This window comes from Protopterus annectens, chromosome 9.part0 (assembly GCF_019279795.1).
Source record: "Protopterus annectens isolate FY-2018-M chromosome 9.part0, PAN1.0, whole genome shotgun sequence".
Taxonomy (NCBI): domain Eukaryota; kingdom Metazoa; phylum Chordata; order Ceratodontiformes; family Protopteridae; genus Protopterus; species Protopterus annectens.
The window spans coordinates 807486966-807512823 of record NC_056743.1 but is presented as its reverse complement, the minus strand read 5'-3'; the positions used below and the strand labels follow the sequence as shown (position 1 = coordinate 807512823).

The following is a 25858-nucleotide window of genomic DNA, read 5'->3' as shown; positions in this document are numbered from 1 at the left end:
AGGTATTTCAATTCCTGGCAGGAGAACCAGGACTAATATGCCATGTTACTGAAGAATAGTTAGTGTCCCTGACCTCTTACATCATTTTTCCATCATTGAAGTCAGACTCACTGGCCTGTAGTTTTCGGAGTTATTCTTTGCTCTGCCTTTATAGAGGAGACTCACACTGCTTGCCTTCTGTCTCAGTTCTCCACCTCTATGCAACAGACCTTTGAATTGTTCCATCAGTAAGGGTACCAAAGGCCCAGCAGCCCTTTTTATAATGTTTGGTGGTGTTCTGTCTGGCTCTCTGCACTATGCCTCATTTTAAGCCTTACATGTTCTGGTAGAATGCACGCTACTCTTTCTGGTGGGCCCAATTCTAATGTTGATCTTCACATTCCCTCTAGTTTTCCTGCATATGTAGATACTGAAATATCTGTACATTCATGTTAGTGTTTTCTAAATTTCTGCTATCTGTGTCAAGAGTCTTCGCAGATCTCCTGCCTTTTTTTGTATTGCATCCTTCCCCTAGGTTCATCACTTCTGGTGACCCTTTGGAGAGCCAGAGCATGCACTCTGAATAGAACCGGACATGCTCATCTATTCCTTTGAGTTATTTGTGCCATGAAGGACCTTAAAAGATAGCAGTGCAAGTTTAGAAAATAAACTATGAGAACCAGTTAGTAATGTGCAACCAGCAGGCAGTGTCATATCATCTCTAGCAGAAAGTGCGGTGCGTTTTGGAGAGATGCCCATAAATGCATTCTGATCATGGAAAAGTGACTAAGTGATGCCCCAAGACATCTCTGTGCTTTACGTGGATTTCAGCTAGCAATGCAATTTTTTTGATAGTTGATAAGCAATTGCTTGCCTAGCTTACTTACTTGTCAGATATGCTGCACAGCCTGCTTAAGAAACTGCTTATTTTTGCCTAGCGTTTATACAATAAGGTAGTACTCATGTTGCGCTTCCCTTAGAAATAACATTTTGAACATTTGGACGGCACAGTGGTGCTGTGGTTGCATTGTCTCCTCACAGCAAGAGGTTCTTTAGTTTGATGCTCGGCTGGGGTACCTTTTGTGTTGAGTCTGCATGTCCACCCTGCATTTGTGTCGTTTTCTACCCACGTTACAAAGACATACATCTGGAGCATTTCTCCTCAGGCCTCCACTGTAAATTGGCTTTGTTGCAAGTCGGACTTTTCCCAGTAAAAAAAAGAAAGAAAGAAATTGATTCTTCCAACAGAACAAAATGGTTTAGAATTACCAGATCTAAAGGGATATCTTACAGCTACAAAGTTAAGGGTCTTGTACCTGGGATTCAAGTTGCTGGCTAAGGCTCTTGCCACCCCTCTAGTGCCTATTTTAGGCAAAGTTCAAAGGACAAAACCACCACTGTAAAAGGTACAAGCATGCAAAATCTGAAGGTAATACTGCTCATTGCTAGAAGTCTAAACTTCAAAATGCACTCTCTCAAGGCACTCCTAAAAATGGAGAACATTGATATCTGTGCAGTAACTGAGACCTGGTTCAAGGCTCCAGAGAGCACCCCCTGCAATACCAAGCTACAACTCTTACCACACTTTTCGGCCACCAAACCAGGACCAAAACACTAAAGGTGGAGGAGTGTCCACTTTCACAAAGGATATTCACACCACCAGGCTAGTTGCTTTACTAGAAAGGCTCACCCAGACTCTGCTACACTTTGCTCTGAGGGAAAAATTAGTTTACTTTTTAATTTGTTGTATTTTGTATTACTTTATTGCCTTTTTCTATTTTGAATACTGTGATTTGTTTTCTTTACCTTGTGTTTTACTTGTATTCTGCTTTTAACTGCTTATTAAAACTTGGAGAGACCACAGCTCTGTCTGTTGCAAGTCAGGCAGAAATTGTTTTACCCACCCTCCCACCTGGTTACTGTTGTGTTCTTAAACACGGTTGTCTTCCTAGTTGCCTGCCCCTTATATTAATTCGACCAGATATCTCATTTCCTCTCTGCTTTTACTGACTTGCGTGAGTAAATGCAAAATCAGCATTTTGTGAAATCACTGCCCTTCAACTATTTTAAATTTATTGGCCATCCCACTGAATTCCACAGTACCAGAATACAAAAGTGACCACCCCATTTCAATCTATCTTGCCGTTTTAAAAATAGTGACTCTCCACTAAAACTTAACTTTTTAGACAGGTAAAACTTAAGGTACCTACTTTCACATCTAACTCCTATAGTGCACATTGCAGTGCTTAGGATAAACCATTATTTTCATTTTACCTTTAAGCATACCTGTGACTAGCACTTGCTCTAAAACCTGCTGGAAAGCACTAGGATGCCTTAAACTGATACAAGCACTCAACTCTCCTGGTTAATAAGGAGAAATTAATTGCAGGCACCAAACAGCTTATTATTGCAAAGTACCTTGCTAAGATACAAAAAAAAAGGAGCACCAAACCAGGTATGTCCAAGAGTCAGCTTCTGGTGATTTCTCCTGCCCACCTGGTGAATCTGGGCATACTGGGGCAATACAGCAATTGCCTCATATACACAGACAACCCTCTCCTCTTATCATGCAGCACTACAACCTGCGAGAGATGCACTTACATAGTCAAACTGGAAGCAAAGCTCTCTCAACTCAAAATTGTGCAAGACAGTCAAGAGGAGAAGGTTAACACCTGCACTACACCTCAAGCAAAACATAGCCCTTCTAAACCCACACCATCAAATCTGAAGCTGAAATGCAAACAAACATCAATCACAACCAAAGTGTCACATAGCTCACAACACCAGTGTGCCACACAACAGCAGCCCCTAAGGCAAGACAACGTACCCAACACTTTAGTCATAGGTGACTCTATAGTCAGGCACACTGATGTCCCACTCACCAGGCTGAACAAGGAGAAAATTACAGTCAGCTGCCTGTCAGATGCCAGGATCAACCGCATAACACATGCACTCAAGTCACTCCACAACAAGTACAAACATGACTATGTCATTGTCCATGTTGGAGTGAATGACTCAAGACGTACCTCCCTGGACTACATGGAAAGAAACATAGACAAGCTCTCAGATCATGTGGCCCAGGCAGGCATGACCCTAGCCCTGAGTAGCATCCTGCCTTCGCCCAGAATGATACTACAGTATAAAGGACAAAATGATTGACTTCAACAATTGGCTAAGCTTCTGGTGTCATTCAATCTGCCTGGGATGACATGATCAACAGACCACGATGCTTTGCCAGAGACTGTCTCCACCTGTCGCCCCTGGGATTCAAGTTACTGGCTAAGGCTCTTGCCACCCCTATACTGCCTTTCTTAGGCAAAGTTCAAAGGACAAAACCATCACCGTAACAGGTACAAGCATGCAAAATCTGAAGGCAATGCTATTCAATGCTAGAAGTTTAAACCTCAAAATGCACACTCTCGAGGCACTCCTAAAAATGGAGAACATAGATATCTGTGCAGTAACTAAGGCCTGGTTCAAGGCTCCAAAGAGCACCCCTGCAATACAAGGCTGCAACTCTTACCACACTTTTCGGCCAGCAAACCAGGACCGAAACACTAATGGTGGAGGAGTGTCCATATTCACCAAGGATATTCGCACCACCAGGCTAGTTGCCCAACACAATGCATCTGAAATTCTCCAGGTGCAACACTAGGTAAGACTGCAATCCAAATTGTAGCTTGCTACAGGATCCCCCACCACACCGCAAGATTCTCACTACACCTTTCTAAACATACTGGAAAATATTAAGATACAACCAAACACCCTAATCCCGGGTGATTTCAACTACCCTGCCATTAACTGGGAAAACTACTTGTGTACCAACACCTTTGCCCAACGGTTCTTGGAATTCATAAATTCCAATGCCCTGGATCAAACTCATCCATAGTCCCACCAGGGGCTCCAATATCCTAGACCTGGTCACTACCAACATGAGAAATCGATGCTCCACACCTATGGTCACCCCCTTCTTGCACAATCTCGGGGCACTCCTAAAAATGGAGATCCACATCCCTCCCCCACCCCGCAGTAAGGAAACCTCCATAAAAAACTTCTCCAAAGCCAACTTCATGCTACTCAAGTCAGAAGTGACAAACTTCATGGCACCCACGCAGACGGGAACTGAAAGTTCGACTGCTGAATCCTACACTAAGGCACTGTACGAGCACATCCACTCGTGCATGAATTGTGCCATCCCAAATAGAACCAAGACGCTCTCCTCCAAAAAAAGGAAGCCAATCGGGTGGTTCCCTGCCATAAACAAACTTTACAACAAAAGGAACTGTTGCAGAAAAGAGGAAAATCCCAGGATGCAAAAACCTCTCTTACTAGCCTCAGTAAGAAGCTGAGATCCCTCATAAAATCCTCCAAAGCTAGTTACGAAAATAAAATTGCCAAAGACTGCAAAGACAACCACAAGGCATTCTACAGCTATGTCAGAAATCTAAATGGCAATGCTCAGATCTGCTCTGAGCTACACAGAATGGCATTAAATATACTGATCCCAAGGAGAAGGCCAATATCCTAGCAGATCGATTCAGTGCCAACTTCACCCCCACTCTCACCTCCGCCCTAAAGGGGCCCATCTCAATACTGAAATATTACCAAATTCCGGTAATAACAGCCACACAGGTAAAAACTGCACTCTCCAAAGCTAAACATACAGCATCCATGGGACCAGACGACATCCCGGGCTGTGTACTACATGAACTGGCACCTCACCCAAGTGTCATGTTTAATCATAGCCTCACCTCAGGCTTTGTGCCCACTGAGTGGCGCACAGCTACAATTATCCCACTCCACAAGGGGGCATCCACCTTGGATCCTGGGAACTACTGCCCCATCAGTCTGACGAGCCTGATCTGCAAGGCCATGGAACGTATTATCATTGAACTTATAAACAAACAAAGACATTGGCTACCTTCAAACACTGGACCCCACCCAGTTTGGGTTTGTGAAGGGCTGATCTTGTCTCCTGAACCTGACTGACATCTTCAAATCAGTCTCCAGAGCTGTGGATGAGGGTAAGGCGGTCCACACAGCCTATCTGGACCTTGCCAAGGCTTTCAACACCATCCCCCACTCTGGAATCATAGACAAACTTACTAAACTGGGCATTAATCCCCATGTCACTAGGCGGGTTGTCAACTGGCTTACAGACAGAACCCACACTGTAAAAGTAGCAGACTCAAAATCCAGCTCCAGACAAGTGAAGTACCTCAGGGTACAGTCCTGGGACCTCTCGTTTGGCATCTACGTCTCTGAAGTACAGCCCAGCACTATGGGACTCTGGCTAACAAAGTTCACAGATGACTGCAAACTGGGAGCCATTACTGAATCTCCAAATAATGTGGATATTCTACAAAAGAGCCTTACAGAAACAGATACTTGGTGCCAGAGCCATGGGCTCAAGCTCAATGCCAAGAAATGTATAGTTATTACCTTTGGGAAAAAAATATGTACCCATGAATTACCACATAGGTGGCAGCACACTAAACACCAAAAGTGTGATGAGACTTAGGGACACAGGTGGACAGTGGTCTCACCTTCGATAACCACATCATCACAACAGTCAGGAAATCCTTCTATGTGGCACACCTCATCACCAAGGGCTTTTCATCCAGAAGAAAGGAGGTCATTGTCCCAGTGGACTCATCCCTCATTAGACCCATTATAAAATACAATGCCCTGTTTGGTATGTACCTCTCAAGACATCTGCAATAACTGGAAAGCCCGCAGAAATACCTCACTAAAAGAATCACAGGCGTAAAGCAGATGCCCTATGCTGACAGTCTAAAAAAAACACCAGCTATAATCTGTCGCATATAGTCTACACAGAGGTGATATCTTCTTAACATACAAGGCCATGTCAGACCCAGAGCTGTTGGACATGCTACACTTGAAGAAATCCCAATCCCTCCGAGCCACATGCTCCAGGGATCAAAACCTTGTCATCACAATGAACAAAACATGCTGGGGGGATAGGTTCCTGACCCAGAGACTCCCCAGACTCTGGAACAGACTGCCCATACATGTCAAGCAGATTGCCTCTTTGGTCCTCTTCAAAAGGAACCTTGATGATTGGATGGGAGATGGGAAATTCACCTGCTAGACAGGGGTCCAGGGAAGTAAATATTGTGGGAAGAAATAGCCAGTGGGTTGTTATGGCTAGTCTTGTATAGGCCCTAGGTCCAATAGCCTAGTACCAACTTATGAAAGCTACAATTCAAAGTGGAAAGGGATGATGATGAAGCAGGGGGGAAATTCACGAAATAAGGACAGACAGGGCACTGGGATGTAGACGCTGAATAAGAACAGTCATACAGAAAATAATCAAAGTAACAAAAAGTATTCTAAGAACTAAGCTAGCACAGGAATGGAGAAAGGAAATTCTGCCAATAGGGGTAAATGCAATTAGCAGTACAGAAAACAGACGAGAGAGGGCTGGAATTTACTGCAGAAAAAAAGTGCAAAGGAACCAAAGTAGATTAACTAGAGAAGGAAAAATAACAGAATCTGAAGAAGCCAAGAAGACATTTGGATTGCACGCCAAAGACAAATGCCTTCCCTATCAGGGATTCATATCAGACTATAGGCAAAGAAAGAGATGGGGGAATCTTAAGTGAAAGACACAGCATTGCTAGTTGAATCTAGACTAGAAGTGGTTGTTAAAAGGATAATTAGTAGGGAATATAAAATGCTGCATGATAATTATAGGAATATGAGGAGGTTAGCAACTGGAAGTAGGACCAGCTCATTCTGACCCCCACTAGAGGAAGCAACATCCTCGACCTGGTCATCACCAACATGGGAGGCCATTGCTCAACACCTATAGTCAATTCTTCCCTGGTTAAATCTGACCACAAACTGATCACCATGGAAATCTCCATCTCACCTACACCCCCCACTAAGGTGACCACCCTGAAAAACTTCTCTAAAGCCGACTTTGGACTACTAAAAACAGAGGTTGATAACTTCTCGCCACTCGTGCCAATGGAAAATACCTGCATGACTGCCAAATCATACATCAAATGCACTGTACGTGCATGTACACAAATGCATGGACCTTGCCATATCAAATTGAACTAAGACGTTCTACTCCCAAAAAAAAAAGGAAGCCAATCTGGTAGTCCCCAGCCATAAATAAAATCAACAACAGAATTAAGAAACTGTTGCAGAAACAAAATGAAGTTACAAGACCGGAAAACCTCCCTTATCAGTCTTAACAAAAAGCTGAGATCCTTTATCAAATCCTCTAAACCCAGCTATGAAGGCAGAATTGTGGCAGGCAGCAAAAAACAACCACAAAGCCTTCTATAGCTATATCAAAAACAGCAAAGGCAATACCCAGATTTGCTATGAAATATTGCACAATGGCACTCCCCCTTGGGGGGGGGGGGGGGTAAAGTTGGCACTGAGCCAACAGATATAGCCAGCATACTGGCCGACAGATTCAGTGCCAACTTTACCCTTCTCCCCCCCACCAAGGCACCATCGCAAGACCAGAAGAAAGCCTGGTACCAACCATTTCTATGGCACAGGTAAAAGCTGCATTGTCCAAAGCCAAGCATCCATGGGACCTGATAATATCCCTGGCTGTATCCTACACGAGCTACAAAATAAACTGGCACCACATCTGTGTGCCCTTTTCAATTACAGCCTTACATCAGGCTATGTCCCTAATGAATGGCATACTGCTACAGTCATCCTGCTCCATAAAGTGGGAGCAACTGCAACTACAGACCCTGAGAACTAATCGCCCCCATTAGCCTGACGAGCCTGGTATACAAAGCTGTGGAGCGAATCATCATGAACCTGCTTAAAGACATAGACAATCTCCAAACTCTTGACCCTACACAGTTTGGCTTTGTCAAGGGGAGCTCTTGCCTGCTGAGCCTGGTTGACTTCTTCGAGGCAGTCACCAAGGCTGTGGATGAGGGTAAGGCAGTGCATACAGCCTACCTCGACATTGCCAAGGCCTTTGATACCATTCCCCACTCAGGTACCATTGATAAACTCACCAAACTAGGCATCAATCCTTACATCACTAGGTGGGTTGCAAATTGGCTCACAGACAGGAACCACAGAGTGAAAGTTGCGGATTCCAAGTCAGACTGTCGACCAGTCACGAGTGGAGTCCCACAGGACTCGGTCCTGGGCTCTCTGCTGTTTGGCATCTACTTCTCAGAAGTCCAGGCCAACGCAGAAGGACTCTGGCTGACCAAGTTCATGGATGACTGCAAGCTAGGAATCATTACCAACTCCCCAAGTGATGTAGACATCCTACAATAGGGCCTCTCTGAGACCAATGACTGGTGTCGGAACCATGGCCTGAAGCTTAACGCCAAAAAATGTGCTATCCCCTTTGGAAAAAACTCAGTTCCCACGAATTACCACGTTGATGGGAGCCCACTGAACGAGCCATAAGAGATCTGGGCACCCAGGTCGACAGCCACCTCACCTTCAACCACCACATTGCCACTGTCATCAGAAAGTCCTTCTACATGGCACACCTTAGAAGCAAAGGTTTCGCATCCAGGAAGAAAGAGGTCATCATCCCTCTCCACTCATCCCTCATTAGACCAGTCATCGAATATAACACCCTGTTTGGCATGTACCTGACAAGACACCTACAACAGCTGGAGAAGCCACAAAAGTACCTCACAAAAAGGATCCTAGGCCTTAAACACATGTCCTACATGGACAGACTCAAGAAACTTCAGCTGTTCTCAGTCTCTTATCTACTTAGAGGTGATCTCTGCTTGACTTACAAAGCCATGTCTGACCCAGCCCTACTTGAAATGCTGTACCTAAAGAAATCCCATTCCCCCCGCGCCACATGCTCCAGAGATTACAACCTCATTACCACAATTAACAGAACATGCTGGAGGGACAGGTTCATCTCCCAAAGACTGCCCATACTCTGGACTAAGCTTCCCATTCACGTCAAGCAGAGCACCTCGATGGCCCTCTTCAAGAGAAATCCTGACGAGTGGAGGGGTAACAAAGTTCACTTCAGGGATCATTCCAGTTATCCTACTGGATAGGAGCACTGTAAACTAACATCAGGTGGCATGGTGCCTGGGCAATTCTTTTGGGGCTAGACTTGTAAAGGCTCCAGGGCCTAGTACACACCTATGAACCTATGAAAAGGGTAGGAGCAAATTACACAGAAAAAATGGAAATTGTAGGAATAATACACATAGAATAATGCTCTGGAGGAGGAGTGAAGTTTAAGGGAAGGCAAAAACTGATCAACTTACATAATGTTGGACTGATAATTGTATAAAAGAACATATGCACTGTATAAGGTTTTGTAACTGTGAACATGTTAGCATGGTTGTTTTATTTTATATAAATGTCTGTATATATCTCAAGTAATAATTCAATGAAGGTGTTAAAAAATTTCTAGGATATTTAAATGAGGTTCTAATCACAGTACTAAAATATGCATCAAGTCATCCACTTCTGCCCCTACCATGTTGAATGCTCAATTATGAACCTTAAGGGGCGACGGTTCAAGTGAAGCTCCAGCTCTTATCAAAACTGTGTCTCTATTTCTGATAGCAGTGTGCATCATCAGCTTTTAAGTGTAATTCTCCCTCAGAGAGTCTGTGGTTATATGGGGTGGCAGAACTCTGGCCCTCTAAGCTTGTGGACACACTTCTCTTGACCACATACCTTCATAATACCACACACACTAGGCCTCCACATTACCTCACCTTTCTAGTTTCTTCAAAAGGTCACTGGTGATTGATTATTTCACAGTGAGGTAAAAAGTTGTTTCAAGATTGTGGAGATCTGTTGTTGTGGGCTAAGGAGGCAATGATTTGAGGCTGCAGGTGTTGCTCAGTAGTTGCAAATCTTTCCTAAAAAGAGCCCTGTCTGAACCCATAAAGGCATTAAGTAATTTTCCATTTTGCACAGAAGACTGCTGCAATTCAGTACACATGTTGTTTGGTTTCAGTACAAAAGTTGTATTTCACTGACACAAGGACTTCTTCCAGAACAAATCTTTGCATGGACAATTTTTTTTTTCTTTGTTTTGTTCAACAGTTCAACACCCCTTTTTACTGCCATGAAAACTCTTTGAAGAGGATCCCCTCAAATATACAGGGAAACAGTTTTTCCACTGGTTAAAATTTTTGCTACCTCCATAATATCTTTTTAGACAAAGATACTCTGATGGACATGCCAACATAGTAAATTTCAATCTGGATAACATCACGATAGCACTGCTGAATACCAGAAACCTAAACTGAGCCTCTGAACTTGAAGCCTACCTTTGCCTTAAAGACATCAGCATGTTTGTAATTACAGAAACCAGTTTCCACTAGAATGAGAGGCACGTTGCCTGGAATGCAGCAAGTGCTATCGTGCATTCAGATCCACCAGCAATCATAGAGGAGTATGTGGTTTAATTCTCAATCCACTGTTTTTCACAGTTCACTTGCGGTGGTGGTGCTGCGGTAGCATTGTCGCCTCACAGTAAGATGTTGTCCTGTTCGATTCTCAGCTAAAGCGTCTTCTGTGTGGAGACATGTGTGAATGGGCGTCCCTTCGTTGAAGGTTGTGCGTCAGGGTTGGCAACTCAGCACGTAAAAATCTACTGCCAATCATTAGCGGACCGGAGTTCCGCTGTGGCAACCCCTAACCAGGAAAAGCAGAAAGACACAACAAGAACTGTTTTTCAGAGTTCACATGATACAAATCTCAAATTGGTTAGTATTTTGGTTAGACTCAAACATAAAATTGCCACTGCAGACAAATCATATCCCATATACAACCTACTCAGAAAAGTTAGCAGTCAAACCAAATACCTTTCCTGTGGGCAACAAATTATTCACACAAACTGGCAAACATTTACTAGCAATAACAAACAGAGATTTCTAGACTTTGTAAATGCCAATGCACTTGGTCAAACTGTCCCCCTACCCAATACACGTGTTAAATCTTATCCTCAGAACCATTTCTCCCAATTGCACCACCTCTGGCGATCTTCTCTCCAAGAACCTATTTCACAGTTCGAATACGTCCTCTACATTAAGGGAATACTCCAAGACCATGTTACTGTTTACTGATACCACCAATGATATAGAACCCAGACAAATCTTTTAACAGAGTCCGCAGCTTACTGCTGTGAATTTTACTTTTTCAATACATGCATTGAGACATCCATACCAATCCAGAGTAGGCAAGTTTAAAACTAAACCCACATGGTGAAATTACCACATTATCAAACTCTGAAATAAGAAAAGTGCTCCTAGCCATGACTAAAAGGATATCTATATCATTTCAAAAAGACTGTCTCTCAAACTTATCATTAGGAAATGTAAGGCCAACTATGAACTTATCTTTTGAATTGTTTGCTAGCTTAACAATACGACTCTCTTCAGCTGCATTAGAGAAGCTTAATATAACCCACAACTCTATTATGAACTTCTCTCCAATGGTACCACCTTCTCTGACACCGCAGACATTGCCAATGTTCTGGTGGACAAATTCTCTTCTAACTTCACTCCTCCCACTCTCCCCTCCTATGATTAATTTGGACCAAGTCCTTTTGACACTTTCCAAAATTAAAACCACTACTTCCATAAGCCTAACAATATCCCTGGATGCCTGCTCAAAAGTATCAAGCCCCACTTAGCAAAACTCCTCCATTAACTCTTCGATGTCTAATCCAATGGTTCTGCCCCGAAAGAGTGGAAAATGGCAGTTGTGGTGCCACTGAATAAAGGTAATCCATCCACTGAGAATTACAAGCCAACAGTCTCACTGGTATTATTTGCAAGTCTTTGGAACATAAAACAATGACATGGATGACCTTGTATCCCTAGATACAAAGCAGTTTAACTTTGTAAAAGGCAGATCATGCCTGCTCAACTTGGTTTGAGTTTTTTTTTTTTTGAAAGCATTCCTAAGGCCATGGATACGGAGGCATGTAGACCACACTGTTTATCTAGACCTTGCCAAGGTCTTTGACACAATCCCCGGTGCTGGGATTCTTGATAACTCTCAACGCAGCATTAACTGGTACATTAGTTCACTGTACTGGTAATTAGTTACTTGACAGAACCCACACTGCGAAGGTCAAAGGTATTTGCTCTAAAAAATGTCAAGACTCTGTCCTACGTCTCCTAACCTTTGCTACATACTTCTGAGACATAAAAGCCGATAAAGAGACTATCTATGGTTAATAAAGTTTGGTGGCAAATGAGGGGTGAACAGTTATCAAATCCCATGAATCAAAACTCAGCCAGAGGAAAGTATAACAACAACATGACAGCATACAGTAAATGGACCTAGGATCGCAGAAGTGATGCAGAAACTGAGTAGTAATGTGAATAATAAAAAAATAAATTAATAAAGGGACCAACATAAACCTGCCTAGTGGTACAGGATTCTGATGCAACACAGCAGTAAAACCTAGACTGTGTGTCTATGCAGGGGCAGTTCCAATAATAATCAAATCCAGCCCCAGTTTATTCCTGTTGCATGCTAGTTCCCAAATATTTTGCAGCCCAAAACCCCTGCTAAAGATAATACACACATCTCTGAAAAACATCCTTGACATTTCTAATAATAAGTTTTTAAACCAAGAACGGGGGTGGACTCATCAAGAATATAGGAACATTTCTAAGGACAAAGATAAAGCTTTAGTTTTTACTAAGATGTCCTCCAAATAAGATTGCTTATGCTTATAGTAAAATGGGGGAAGTTACAGGACGTTCAGTGCAGTACGGTACTGCACTGCAGAAAGATAGCAGTACACTGGGAATGGCCCAAAGAATGAATGAACAAGAACCCTGAAATGTCTTAAAACACATCAGCTACCCACTTTAGAAAACCTAACTAAATAAATGCATTTCAGACATCTAACATGCAAGTGACAGGATTTTTAATGTGACATAGAATATTTAAAAAATAGAGAAATACATTTACAGTACATCAGCAAATTAAAGTTTAGTTTGAAACCAAGACTTCTAAATGGTGCTGAAGCCCTAACAGAAGCAAGAACTTAATAGATATCGCTACTTGTAGAAAAGTTAGCGACATACCCCTCAACATCTTAACACGTAAAAAGCCAAAAATAATGGGGGGACAAAGCCTCATAGATAGCAAATATTGCTCTTATAAACTTACAAAGTTGCTAGAATAAAAGGTCTTGTGTTACCATGCATTTTCTGAAGGATATGAAGTCTGAAACTCAAATGACTGTCATTATTTAGTGAATTCAGTCTTCACTCATTTTTCACAAAAATCTGGAAAACCACAAATTTTAAGAGGAACAGACAATATAAGACAAAAATCTGGACATTCTGCGAAAACCTGAGCAGTTAAGAGATATGGTTAGCATACTTTTGTGGCCTGATGCACCACATAAAAAGGGAGAGAAAAGGGCAGGTTAAAAAAATGTTTGGTCTGCTCTAACTTCAATCATCCAGTTCCTATGAAGATTTGTATTCCCCCACCCTGTCAACCAAAAGTGTGTATATGGGGGGAAGCTGTGGTCCATGCTCAGTTAGCTCATCTCCCCATACCAAAGCATGGCTGGGTGCTTTCACTCACCTGGCTCAGCTACAGTGCCCACACTACTTCCCCCTAGGATGGGTACACAATCAACAACCAACCGCTCACATCTCTCCCCACATTTAACTCTTCCATCAAACCCCCAGCTTGCCAGGAAGCAGTTAAGAACATCAATCAGAAGTACAAGAACCCTGTCTTGTCGTCCAACTTCAAAAATTACAGCTTTCATACCTCTCAATTGTACAGATTTTTGCAGAATGTCTAGATTTTTGCCTCATATTTTTGGTTGTTTTTTCATAAAATTGTGGTTTTCTGGCAAATCAGCAGCAAATCATTCAGGATTACAGTCAGAAAATAATGACATGAGTTTTTACTTCATACGCTTAAGAAAATTCATGTTAATGCAAAGCATGATATGCTATCAACTTTCTAAATTTGAAGAGAAATATTTTAAAATTGCCCCTATTTTTTGGCCTTTGTCCCCCATTTATGGCTTTGTCCAGATTTCTTGTTTCTCGTTGAGAGGTATGAGCTTGGTTAACACAAAGGCAGCAAATTTCAAAATTTACTGTAATGCCGTTTAAGTGTTTCGGCATGAGGTTCTTCCCTGTTACTTTAAAATGAGAATGCACTGTATCAGGAGTAAGAAAGGAGGAATACTCAGATGTGACAGTCTCAGACTTGGTGTACATTTCATTGACTGTACATTTAATCTTGCTTTTCATAGTATCACAGCTGCAGTAATTTCAACAGGTACCAATCAGGGTTTTATCACTCTGCACCAAGGACCTGGAGAGGAAGAACAGTGTTAAACTTAAATCACACAGTTTTGTCACACAAGTGCTTGGCAAACATATACTGGTTATAACAACACTTACCTGTACTAAAGCAGCCTAATACAATGTACTGCAGACAACAACTAGAGTGACTGTCATTTCTGTAATGCAAATAAGCTGCTTAGAGTCCTTTACGAATAACTGCACCTGTGAACCAAGATTAAACATAAAACTGAAAAGCCTGTGACAGCCTCTACTTCAAATTAAAACATAAGAACCTTCACAACAGACTGCTCTCAAGTTTCTTAAGTGACCTGTTTACTTACCACTGTGAGGTCATGGCAGTGTAATTCTGGTCAAAGTTTCATACTACGCATGAATAAATGTTTACACTTACACACACACACACACAGGGGATCAAAGGTACATAGCAAATGAAACAAAAGTTAGACACAGAAAAACAAAACACAATGATACATGCAGACAAGAATTAAGAACAGCAATGCATAACTACAGATACAATTACATGCAGAGTTACACAGGCAACTATCCCACAAAACAGCACACTCCGTTTTAATGTCACATATAAAACAAAAATGTTTAGCCGGCTGGCTGGACAGCTATGACAGTAACATATTCATGCCAAGGATGAGGTACTTTCAGTCACTACTCTAAAATCCCCTATTGAAAATACCAGAAACAAAGATGTACCAAGATGTGATGCATACAGGCTACCTTACTAAACTAAATTATTGCTTACCAGTAGCAGTGTTTTATAAAACAGCCAACTTTTACCTTTTACAATAATTCATAAGTTTTTTCCTTAGCGCTTACATGCCATCAGTATCTATGCTCGCTCGGAAAACGCACACTGAGCAGCTGACTTGCACAGTTATGTTCCACCAATGAAATTATCACTTTCCTCATGACACCACTAAAGACTTTCAGGTTACACCTGATTAGGAGGAACTAGGCAGCATTCTCTCTACAAATTAATAATGGTACTGTTTTCAGCAAGATCCAACCACTGATGATGTGATTTACAGAGCTACAGACAAGAATATCAGAAGTTTCAAGCAAAAGATAATTTTCAATCATTGTCCTTTGTCAAATAAAATATCACATATACAAAAGAAAAAATATTTCAGAACACTATAAAAAATTAGTAGAAATTATGCAGTATCGCGAGTGATCAAGAGTAGACTGCAAAACAGACATTCTGCACAAAAAATTAATATAGTTAAAAATGCATAAAGTCATTAAAATGGCCCATTCTATAATCACAATAAGGGACTCTATTCTCAACATCTTTTAAGGACGCTTTATCCTATAACCCTTTCCCACCTAAAATCTGCCTTACCATTCTTTACTAGTTTACTTGTGTAATATTTATGTTTCACCATGTCCTTTCTGCAAGCTATTTAACAAGGTCAGCTCAAGTTAATTGTGACTAGTATGCAACACTGTGTTCCATTTTCACATTATTTTCTGAACACGCATTTTCTCCACCAAAATATCTAGCATGCACAACCATGAGCAACAGAAAATATATTACTGTTGGCATTACTATGTACTTTTGCTATACAGAAAAAAAAATCAGTAACAGACTTTAAAATACAGTTTTGTTTCATGTATTAGAAACCCCAAACCAGTTATGAGACCACTCCAAGTTGATGAACAGTTTACAGCCCAAGGCAGGCTAGAAGAAAAGACACTGCAATCAAATGACAGGCACAACCACTTCCTTCCATCCACCATCAAATGTTTAAAAATGCAGATATGTTTGAACCTACACACTTTCTCACTCTAGCCCCAACACAAGTCAGTAATAAAGCAATAGAGATGCCCCAAGATGTTACTTTAGTTTGGTAGAAGTCTGTTAAGTTGATTATGAGTGGACCACCACTCGATAACGACCAACTTATAAAGCAGCACAAGAAAAAAAAAAAAGTCAGAGTTCCAGAAAGTTTTTTGAATAGCAGTAATACAACATAAACAGATAACCTCCAAGAATGCAAAAGCAACATAGTGCAAAATTTGCAAACCCAATAACCTTCTATCACTCTGATCTGGAGAAGACGTGCTGTTTGCAGCATGAAGTGACCATAAAATTATTGCTGTTATGACTACAGCAGCAGATATGCAACTACTGTGCTTAGAGGTGAACTTGCAAAAGCAGTTATTAACTCATGCAACACGTGACTCTTCTGCAGAGTTTTTCCTGAATGGAAAATGATTAAAACACTTGCAGCTTAATATTTAAACCCCACTAAGATGTCTCACGGCACGCACCAGAAAAAAGATAAGTAGCTACTGGAGCAACTCCTCTAAACTGCACATAAAACACAGCACTCAAATTCCATTCCAAGTGAGAACCACTACAGTTCTACAACATGTCACAATTCCTGCAACTCAGTCACACAAATAAAACACAGCACTCAAATTCCATTCCAAGTGAGAACCACGACAGTTCTACAACATGTCACAATTCCTGCAACTCAGGTCACACAAATAAAACACAGCACTCAAATTCCATTCAAATTCCATTCTGTCACAATTCCTGCAACTCAAATTCCATTCCAAGTGAGAACCACGACAGTTCTACATTCCTGCAACTCAGTCACACAAATAAAACAGAGCACTCAAATTCCATTCCAAGTGAGAACCACGACAGTTCTACAACATTTGTCACAATTCCTGCAACTCAGTCACACAAATAAAACACAGCACTCAAATTCCATTCCAAGTGAGAACCACTACAGTTCTACAACACTTGTCACAATTCCTGCAACTCACACAAATAACAAAAATTCAGACAAGATAATTTAACTCACCTAACTTGTTAATCATATGTCTGACAACTAGGTTAACTGTGCTCAGATGCAACTACCAGCCTATGTTCTCCCGACTCTGGTATCCCTGGTCCCCCATAATGGCCTACCCACACCATACAGGATTACTTATCTTCCTTTTTTCACAGTTAGTCTTATTTTTCATTTTTTTTTTCTTGCAGTTATTCATTCATTCAACGTGTTATATCTGGGCAAGACTGAGCTCGGATTACTCTAGAAAAAACGTTATAGTGTTAAGACTGGGGTTCTAGCTGCTCAAAGGTGTATTTCAGAGTTTTTTACAAAACCTTTTCATCCAATGATGGCCTTAACAAAAACCAGGATTAAGGAAAGAAATTCAGTCTAAATGAGCAAGACTACACATTAATACCCAAACTAAAGCAGAGGGTCTGGGGACTGCCAGTCACACAGAAGCCTTTGGGTTACAGATGTCTTACTGTGCATTTCCGAGCTTTTTTCCAAACTTTTGATCCAATGATATGCATGACTTCTGTTCAGTCTAAGGAAAATAAATCCTTTTTTCTTTTATTTCAAGGAAGAAATAAATTGAATCAAAAGCTTAATGATTATAGCAGACCCAAACACCAGCTCACAATAAACCATAAAGACAAATCTTTTTGAGGACACATGACATTTGGGAATATTACCCTGCCTCCCTCAAACGAGGTAGTCACTTCCCATGTATCCCCCTGTAGTGTTAAATTGGGATGAAAATTAAGACACAAATGCCTAGTCGCTCCATTCTTCCTCACCCCAACCCCCTAAAGATGGCCAACTTCTATGCACACTTCTAATGTCAGACTGGGACAAATCTTAAAAAAAATCAAATTGAACATATTTGTTATCAGACATATATATACAGCTGCATCAGATGTTTGACTGTGAGGAAAATGGAAATGCTGCTGTAATCATTTTTTTCAGCTTGCTTTTAAACAGTACAGTGCTCCTATATAATTTATACTGACCCTCTCTACACCCCATCTGAAGTTTTGAAGGAGCAGTTTAAGAAATAACTGTCTCCAGCCCAATAGAAGATCTGAGGTTTGGGAGGAATGTTGTTGTGACATCATCCCCAGTACCCCCCCCCCCCCAAGTCCAACAACCTTCTGTGTACACCTACGACCAAGGCTGGTTTTACACTAAGTGGGGTTCAGAGCAGAGGCGACTATTAAGCCCATGTTAAAATCTACTTATAAAGCCTGGGGGGGGCACCATCTCCACAGACAGTCCCAGCAATTATACTAACTATCTGTGCATAACAGGTTCCCCAGTGAAGTAATCTATCTTGCTTCTTATAGGTGCAAACTAGTCTTGCAAAGCTACATGCTGACTGTTTAAATTACACAAAAAACAAGAGGGCCAGTTAATTTTATCCAGCCAACCCCAACCCTCACCCAGCAGTTTTAGCTACATAGCCTGATGGCTATGAAATATTTCACCGCCGCATAAAAGTTTCCACACATTAATGTATTCCAAGTTAATCCACACAAAGCCAGAAATATTGACAAAAATATTTGGTCGATACCAGTCAGGATCACTGTAAAATAAATAAATAAAACATTTACGTCATTACTTCTATCTTCAATCTTGTCACACCATTCCATTCATCTCAACTGTCCAGAATTCTACAGAGGGTCCCTGATTTTGTCTCTCTCTCATTTTTTTTGTAATCTCTGGAGTCTGCATGTCCTCCTCATGGCCGAGCGACGTTTAAAGACATGCAGGTAGGTGCATGTGTGAATGGGTGTGCCTTGGGTGAAGGTTGGGCATCAGGCTGGCACCTCGGCACTGTAAAAAATCTACTGCCAATCATAAGCAGACCGGCGTTCCGCTGTGGTGACCCCTAACCTGGAAAAGCCGAAAGACATTACTTTTAATTTCTGTCCCTTGTAAACTTTTTGATTTGCTGTTAAACTGCTGAACATTACAGTCAGCCAGTAAAGCTAGGCATTAGAGATTCATACTTCTTACTCGTAAAATGTAAACGCATTCATGTGGCTTTTTACCTTCCTTTGAACGATGAGAGGTCTCCGCTCTGTGACTCTACAACTCTCAAGTCTAATACAATGTGACAGGACTTGAATGGTAAAGTCAAATGGAACATCCTCTCTGCAGCAACCATTATGCAGTGATGCATTTTGTTGGGGCACCTTATTTACTTCTGAGAGCAAATATAGGAGAGAGCACAACCATTAGCACAATGCCCTAGGCAGCTGCCTAGACAGCTATACCAAGGTCATCCCTGTATCCAACACTATACTTTGGAATACACCTTTCTCCAAGTGACTACTTCCCTCAACTATGCAGACACTTGTGAAATACTTCCATGTTTTTTAGCCCTTCCAACACATACACGTATCCCCCAAGTGATCGTAGCTAATACACACAGGAGGCCCTTCTCCATCTTCACATTGCCTCTGGTGCAGACTGTTATTTTAGTTCAATTTTCTGGACTGCCTATACCTTATGCCCTCAAAATGGAATAGACCCTTCACAAAAGCAAACACTTTCCTTGATGTACACAACTCTCACCTTTTTTGACAAAGGGATAGCAGTTATCTAAGAAAATGGTGTATATCACAAGCATGAAAACAGAGAGCAAACATGCATTTCTGAAATCAAATAGACAAATTAAAAATATATATATACTGACCACCCTGAAGTTGGAATATAGGGAGTTTGAGGGATAGAGAGTAATGCATCATCCCAACACTATTAGGTGATTGGCTAGATTAGGAACACACCACTGTAGTTCATGCAGGTGTGGATGAGGTTAGTCAGACACCCCGATGTGACTACTAGTTAAGAATGGTGGACATGCTTCAAAGGTTAACCCTTTCTACACAGGGGGGAGTCATAGGATCAAAATCGGGGACAGCTTTTAAATAAATACCCTAATTAATTTAAGTAAACAGAATAGCGTTTTTTTGGGGGGGGGGTTGTTTTGTTTTTAATTACATTAATGTGCATTTTATAGACAGTAAAAAATGTAAAACTCTTAATGTCCCTCCTTACCGACTGAATGACTGAAGTCCTCATTGACTTATCAGGAAATCCACATTAGCTTACACAGGACAGGGCAAAAATGACAAAAAAACAGAGTTGAGAAGTGCATGCTTTCTTATTCTGCCTTCTCCTCAAATTTATTTATTTATTTTATATTTGTTGACAAGGTTTGCTCGACTGGGCTACAAATGTCCATTTTCAGTGGAGGCCCGAGGAGAAAAGCTCCAACAGAAAATACAAATTTTACATATTGAATACATATAGAAATACATTCATCAGTACCACAGATTACTGCATTACAGTGCCACACATTACATGCCACAAATTCACTGAAGTTAACAGAGCAGCAGGTTTCCCGTGAACATGCACCTTCTGAATCATAAGTATGATGAAACTGTAACAGCAAGCATTACCAACACACTACAATCCTCAGCAATTTATCTGAATAAAAGTAAAAAAAAAATCCTTCAAGGAAGAGGGTGAAAAGAGGAGGCAAAACCAGAGGAGTTGAGAGGTGTATGCCACCTTATTCTGTCAACTCTTCAAAATTCAATTAACAGAAGAGCAGGTTGCACACAAACATGCACTGTTTGAATAATACGTGTGAAACTATAACATCCAGCACATTACTAACTGAAATCCTCCCTGATTTACCAGAAAACAAAACATCTTACAAGGGTCACGGCAAAAATGAAATAAAACCAGGCACAGCTACTACATGTACAACATCCAGGGAAAGAAAAATCTCTAAATAAAGCACCCTTTAAGTAGGCAGCAATCTTCCTGCATCGCTGCAGCCACGTCTCGGCCCACATCACACCAAAGGTAGCACTTGCTACTGCTCATCCTGCTATGTCCTAATCTACACAAATCTCCCATTGTTTAGCTTGCCAGTTTGATATTTCTTCACTGTTCACTTTAATTACTTTTCGTGCTACAATATTGACAACGGTGTGCCATTATGTGCATTCTCTACATTTTCAGACTTCATCATGGATCTGTCATTCTAATAATGGTTTATTGCAAATCCACTATGTTCCTTGGCACCAAGAGACAGCACAGTCCTGTTGCGATGTCTACCACACACACTGTTCTTGTTACACTGCTTACATAAAATATTCGATACGAGTCATTTTGGTTGTATTGTTGTTAAGAGAATACCACTTGACAAACTAGGTGGCCATTTCCTACTAAATGGATAAGTACTTACTAACAAACCTAGTGATCTTTTTCGTGAAATAAAACTTACCTTATTACCATGGTATGTGGTGCAGTAAGAGCCTAACTTACTTTTCTTACCATCAGCAAACATTTTTGCCAGCTGCTTTTCTTACAGCAACTTTTCAAAACCACCACCTTTTCCAAGATTGTAGCACAATAAAATGTAACCTCAGTGATATCAACTTAAGGGAAAGCATACAGCGTGTCTACAGACACATCATCTCACATATACAGAGATGGGTGCACCTCAAATTATCTCTCAACTGACATTGAGGGCACAACTCAGAGCTGTGATCTATTTAACAAACAAAAAGCAGCCTCATACTAATCATTCCTCATTTTTAATAAAATTAAGTTTAATACACGTCAATCACTTATTAAATGCCATGATGTACTTATAAAGATGAACAAACCACTTTATTGCCAGTCTGAGATTTAAAACCTTCCACCTTTGAGATTTTGAGATGCTGTGTAAAAGAGGCCTAGGGGTTTCTACCATAACTGCAGAGAACAAAGACGTTCCTTTCAAGGTGTTACAAAAGACACTATTTATGGCTTAGCAACGGCTTGCAGGAATTCAAGCTATTTCTTGACAAAGCACCTTTGTTATGATCCTAAGAAAAACTCATTTTGCAAGAATACGTGCAATCAGATTTTAAAATAATTAATCTTAAAAACATTCATAGAGTTGTAATGAAAGACACAGAATTTTAAATCCAAGATTGCAAAACTAGTTTCTAAGTGACAGAAAGCAAACTGAAGTGAAACAAAGTTAAACAAATACCTAGCAGCAGTATTAAGCAATATATGATACTGGTGTGCAAACAATATTTAACTTAAACACAAGGGCAATACTTACCACCAAGGGGTTAAAGGTTATCAGACTGATCAAACTGACCAGCATGCAATTTCTTCCTGATCCAGAAACAGTCAGGTCTGTAGCAATTCAAATAAAGCATAGTACTGAACTCCACTTAAGATATTGCAATGATCAATCTAATGAAAGCATTACAGGCTGTAAAGTAAACAAAACCAGCCAGCATTCAACTGACACCACATTTTGAACAGTTAATTAGAAGATCCAACTGATCTGAAAGGCAGCTGGCATTGACAAAATGTTTTATAATAATGTATCTTAAAATGGGGAGGGCCACTATAAACCAGCAGTAAACTAGTGTCACTGTGTGCCTGCAGACAGTGAAGAGATTACCAAAGAAATTTTGTTTCTCATTTGTCCTATTGTATCTGAAACTGCAAACAGGCAGCTTCTATTAGTGTACTGCAATGGAAAAGTTAGGTATTAATTCATTATGCTAAAGAAAAGAACAGTGAATTCCAACATACCATGGAAAAGCCGAAATGAAGCCCACCTTACTCCAACACTGCTGCTGATGTGACTGGAGGACAACAACCTGCGTTTTAGTAAGTAGAGGTACGTACATGACCTACCTCTGAAAGGTACTGAAAATTATACTGTCTGCATCTATAAACACCGCATTACCACATTCATACAGCTTAAACATATCAGCTCCTAAATGGGGAAATACCACACTCAAAAATGTAGCAAAATGGCCTCTCAGCACAAGAAAAACAGGGACTAGAGTACTCAAATATAACACTACATCATGAAGAGAACCTGTTGCTCAGGTACACAATGTCTGCCAGAAGGAAACTGCATAAAAAATTAGTTTTCACAGACAATATAAGGTTGACTCCTCACAGTCAAAGAAATTTCAGAAGTCAAGTCAGAACAAACCTCTGAACCGATAAAGGACCAATGTAGCAAACAGCAAAATAGTGAAGAAAAAGGCAAACTGGTTCCAACACAACACTCTTTAATAGCAACACAGCAAGGTAAGAGCTTTCACGGATTGCATCCGCTTCCTTTCAGAACTCGTTTGAAAACTCAAAAGGTATAAATAAGAGACACAAAAATTAGCAAGAACACGTAAAACTGATCAAAGTACAACTTATCAAAAAGAAAACTGACAAACCATAAAATATAGCAAGATCCACCATCTACACAAAACAGGTAGCCTGCAACGGGGAAAGGTTAATGTGTAAAGAAAACATCCTTCTCAAAGACATGAACAATCTATGCTGCAAGAAAAAGGCAAACCAGCAGCAAGGATACGATCCTCAAGCAGTCAAGCAAGGATTAAAACTAGTATGCAAGAAAAATGGCTTGAGATATGGGGAATGAAGATTAGGAATATATAATGTAGTGACATGGAGTTAAGAAAGTGCACATCTTGTACAATGACTGCTACACTGGCGTCACTTTATCTAGGGGAAACTAGATGAGTTTCAGATACTGCAAGTGTCAGATGGTAAAGCATTCAATGCTTTTGCAACATCGCAAATTAATGGTCTACCTGTGGTCTTGGGACTGCTCAGAAAGTCAACAACAGATTATCACTGGGTTCTGACAAGCAAGTGCTAGTTTACCAGAAAGACTAAATTCAAGACAAATATTTTTGTGCAGAAGTGCCTTAAGGCACAGAGGGATAAAGCCCTGACTATGCCCCACTCTTTTACTCAAGGCTATCACTGCAAAACCAGACCCTTAACTTCAACTCCAACATCAACTACCCACAACACTCCAAAATGCATAACCACAAGCCTTCTCTGCTCACCAAGCTACTGGATCATCCGTTTAACTTCTCATTCTATCAGTGTGTTTCCTCCCAGCTTCAAACATGCCCTTATCATTCCTTTGCCAAACATATCTCGCCCCAAGACTCCAATAGGCTATAAGCCAAATCCAAGTGTTTGCTCCTTAACAAAAGTATCCAAAACAGGTGTATGACGTAATTCTCAAATATAAAGCAATATGGGTTCTGTCCCAATTATAGCACTCAGACAGCAATCTTTTTTCTCACCTCAGAAATCTACTCCAACTCGGATAAAGCTCTATGAACTTGTGGACCATGACTTTGTTAAATAAACTAGCAGACTTAGGTTTCTCTTTAGTTCTATAATTATCCACCATAACTTTTACCATTTCAGATAACAGCAACAACATTTTCATCTGATTATTGCTAGTGGGAGTTCAGGGCACTGTGTTAGGTCGCCTTTTCATCTGGGAATTGCCTTGCCTAAAAGTCACACTTTATGTAGATGGTACTGTGACACCCCCTGAACTGGCCCAGTAATCAAGGAGGCTCAATCCTCACCACTGTTGCAGAAAAGAGGAAAATCCCAGGATGCAAAAAACTCCCTTACCAGCCTCAGTAAGAATCTGAGATCCCTCATAAAATACTCCAAAGCTAGTTACGAAAATAAAATTTCCAAAGACAATCACAAGGCATTCTAAAACTATGTCAAGAATCTAAATGACAATGCTCAGATCTGCTCTGAGCTACAACAGAATGGCATTAAATATACTGATCCCACGGATACTGCCAATATCCTGGCAGATCGATTCAGTGCCAACTTCACCCCCCTCTCACCCCCTAAATGGCCCATCTCAATACTGGAAGATTACCAAATTCTGGTAATAACGGCCACACAGGTAAAAAAATGCACTCCACAAAGCTAAGAATACAGCATCCATGGGACCAGATGACATCCTGGGCTGTGTACTACATGAACTACAAAATGAACTGGCACCTCACCCAAGTATCATGTTTAATCATACCCTCACCCTCAGGCTTCGTGACCACTGAGTGGCGCACAGCTACAGTTATCCCACTCCACAAGGGGGGGGGTCCACCTTGGATCCTGGGAACTACCGCCCCCTCAGTCTAACGAGCCTGATCTGCAAGGCCATGGAACGTATTATCATGGAACTTATAAACAAAGACATTGGCAACCTTAAAACACTGGACCCCACCCAGTTTTGGTTCATGAAGGGCCGATCTTGTCTCCTGAACCTTACTGTCTTCTTCGAATCAGTCTCCAGAGCCGTGGACGAGGGTAAGGCAGTCCACACAGCCTATCTGGACCTTGCCAAGGCCTTTGACACCATCCCCCACTCTGGAATCATAGATAAACTTACTAAGCTGGGCATTAATCCCTACGTCACTCGATGGGTTGCCAACTGGCTTACTGACAGAACCCACACTGTAAAAGTAGCTGACTCCAGCTCCAGATAAGTGACAAGTGGAGTACCTCAGGGTTCAGTCCTGGGACCTCTCTTGTTTGGCATCTACTTCTCTGAAGTACAGGCCAACACTAAGGGACTCTGGCTAACAGTTTGCAGATGACTGAAAACTGGGAGCAATTACTGAATCCCCAAATGATGTGGATACTCTACAAAAGGGCCTTGCAGAAACAGATACTTGGTGCTAGAACCATGAGCTCAAGCTCAATGCCAAGAAATATATAGTTATCCCCTTAAACATGTACCCGTGAATTATCACATAGGTGGCAGTACACTAAACACCGAAAGTGTGATAAGAGACTTAGGGACACAGGTGGACAGTGGTCTCACCTTCAATAACCACATCGCCACAGTCAGGAAATCCTTCTATGTGGTACACCTCAGCA

At 41.1% G+C, this 25858-nt stretch overlaps 1 protein-coding gene across 4 annotated transcripts in view; it reads right to left on the bottom strand.

Annotated features, from left to right (window-relative positions):
* The window catches only part of SLC11A2 (solute carrier family 11 member 2), a 614374-nt gene that overhangs the window by 572412 nt on the left and 16104 nt on the right, over positions 1 to 25858 (bottom strand). For 2 of the 4 annotated variants that reach the window (XM_044083456.1, XM_044083455.1), the window contains exon 2: positions 14391 to 14495. The exons of 1 other annotated variant lie outside the window; for it this stretch is intronic. The gene's annotated coding sequence lies outside the window, so the exon portion shown is untranslated. Of the gene's footprint in view, positions 1 to 14390; positions 14496 to 15083; positions 15155 to 25858 lie in introns of those variants that run through there. One more of the 4 variants, XM_044083458.1, reaches the window with a different exon arrangement.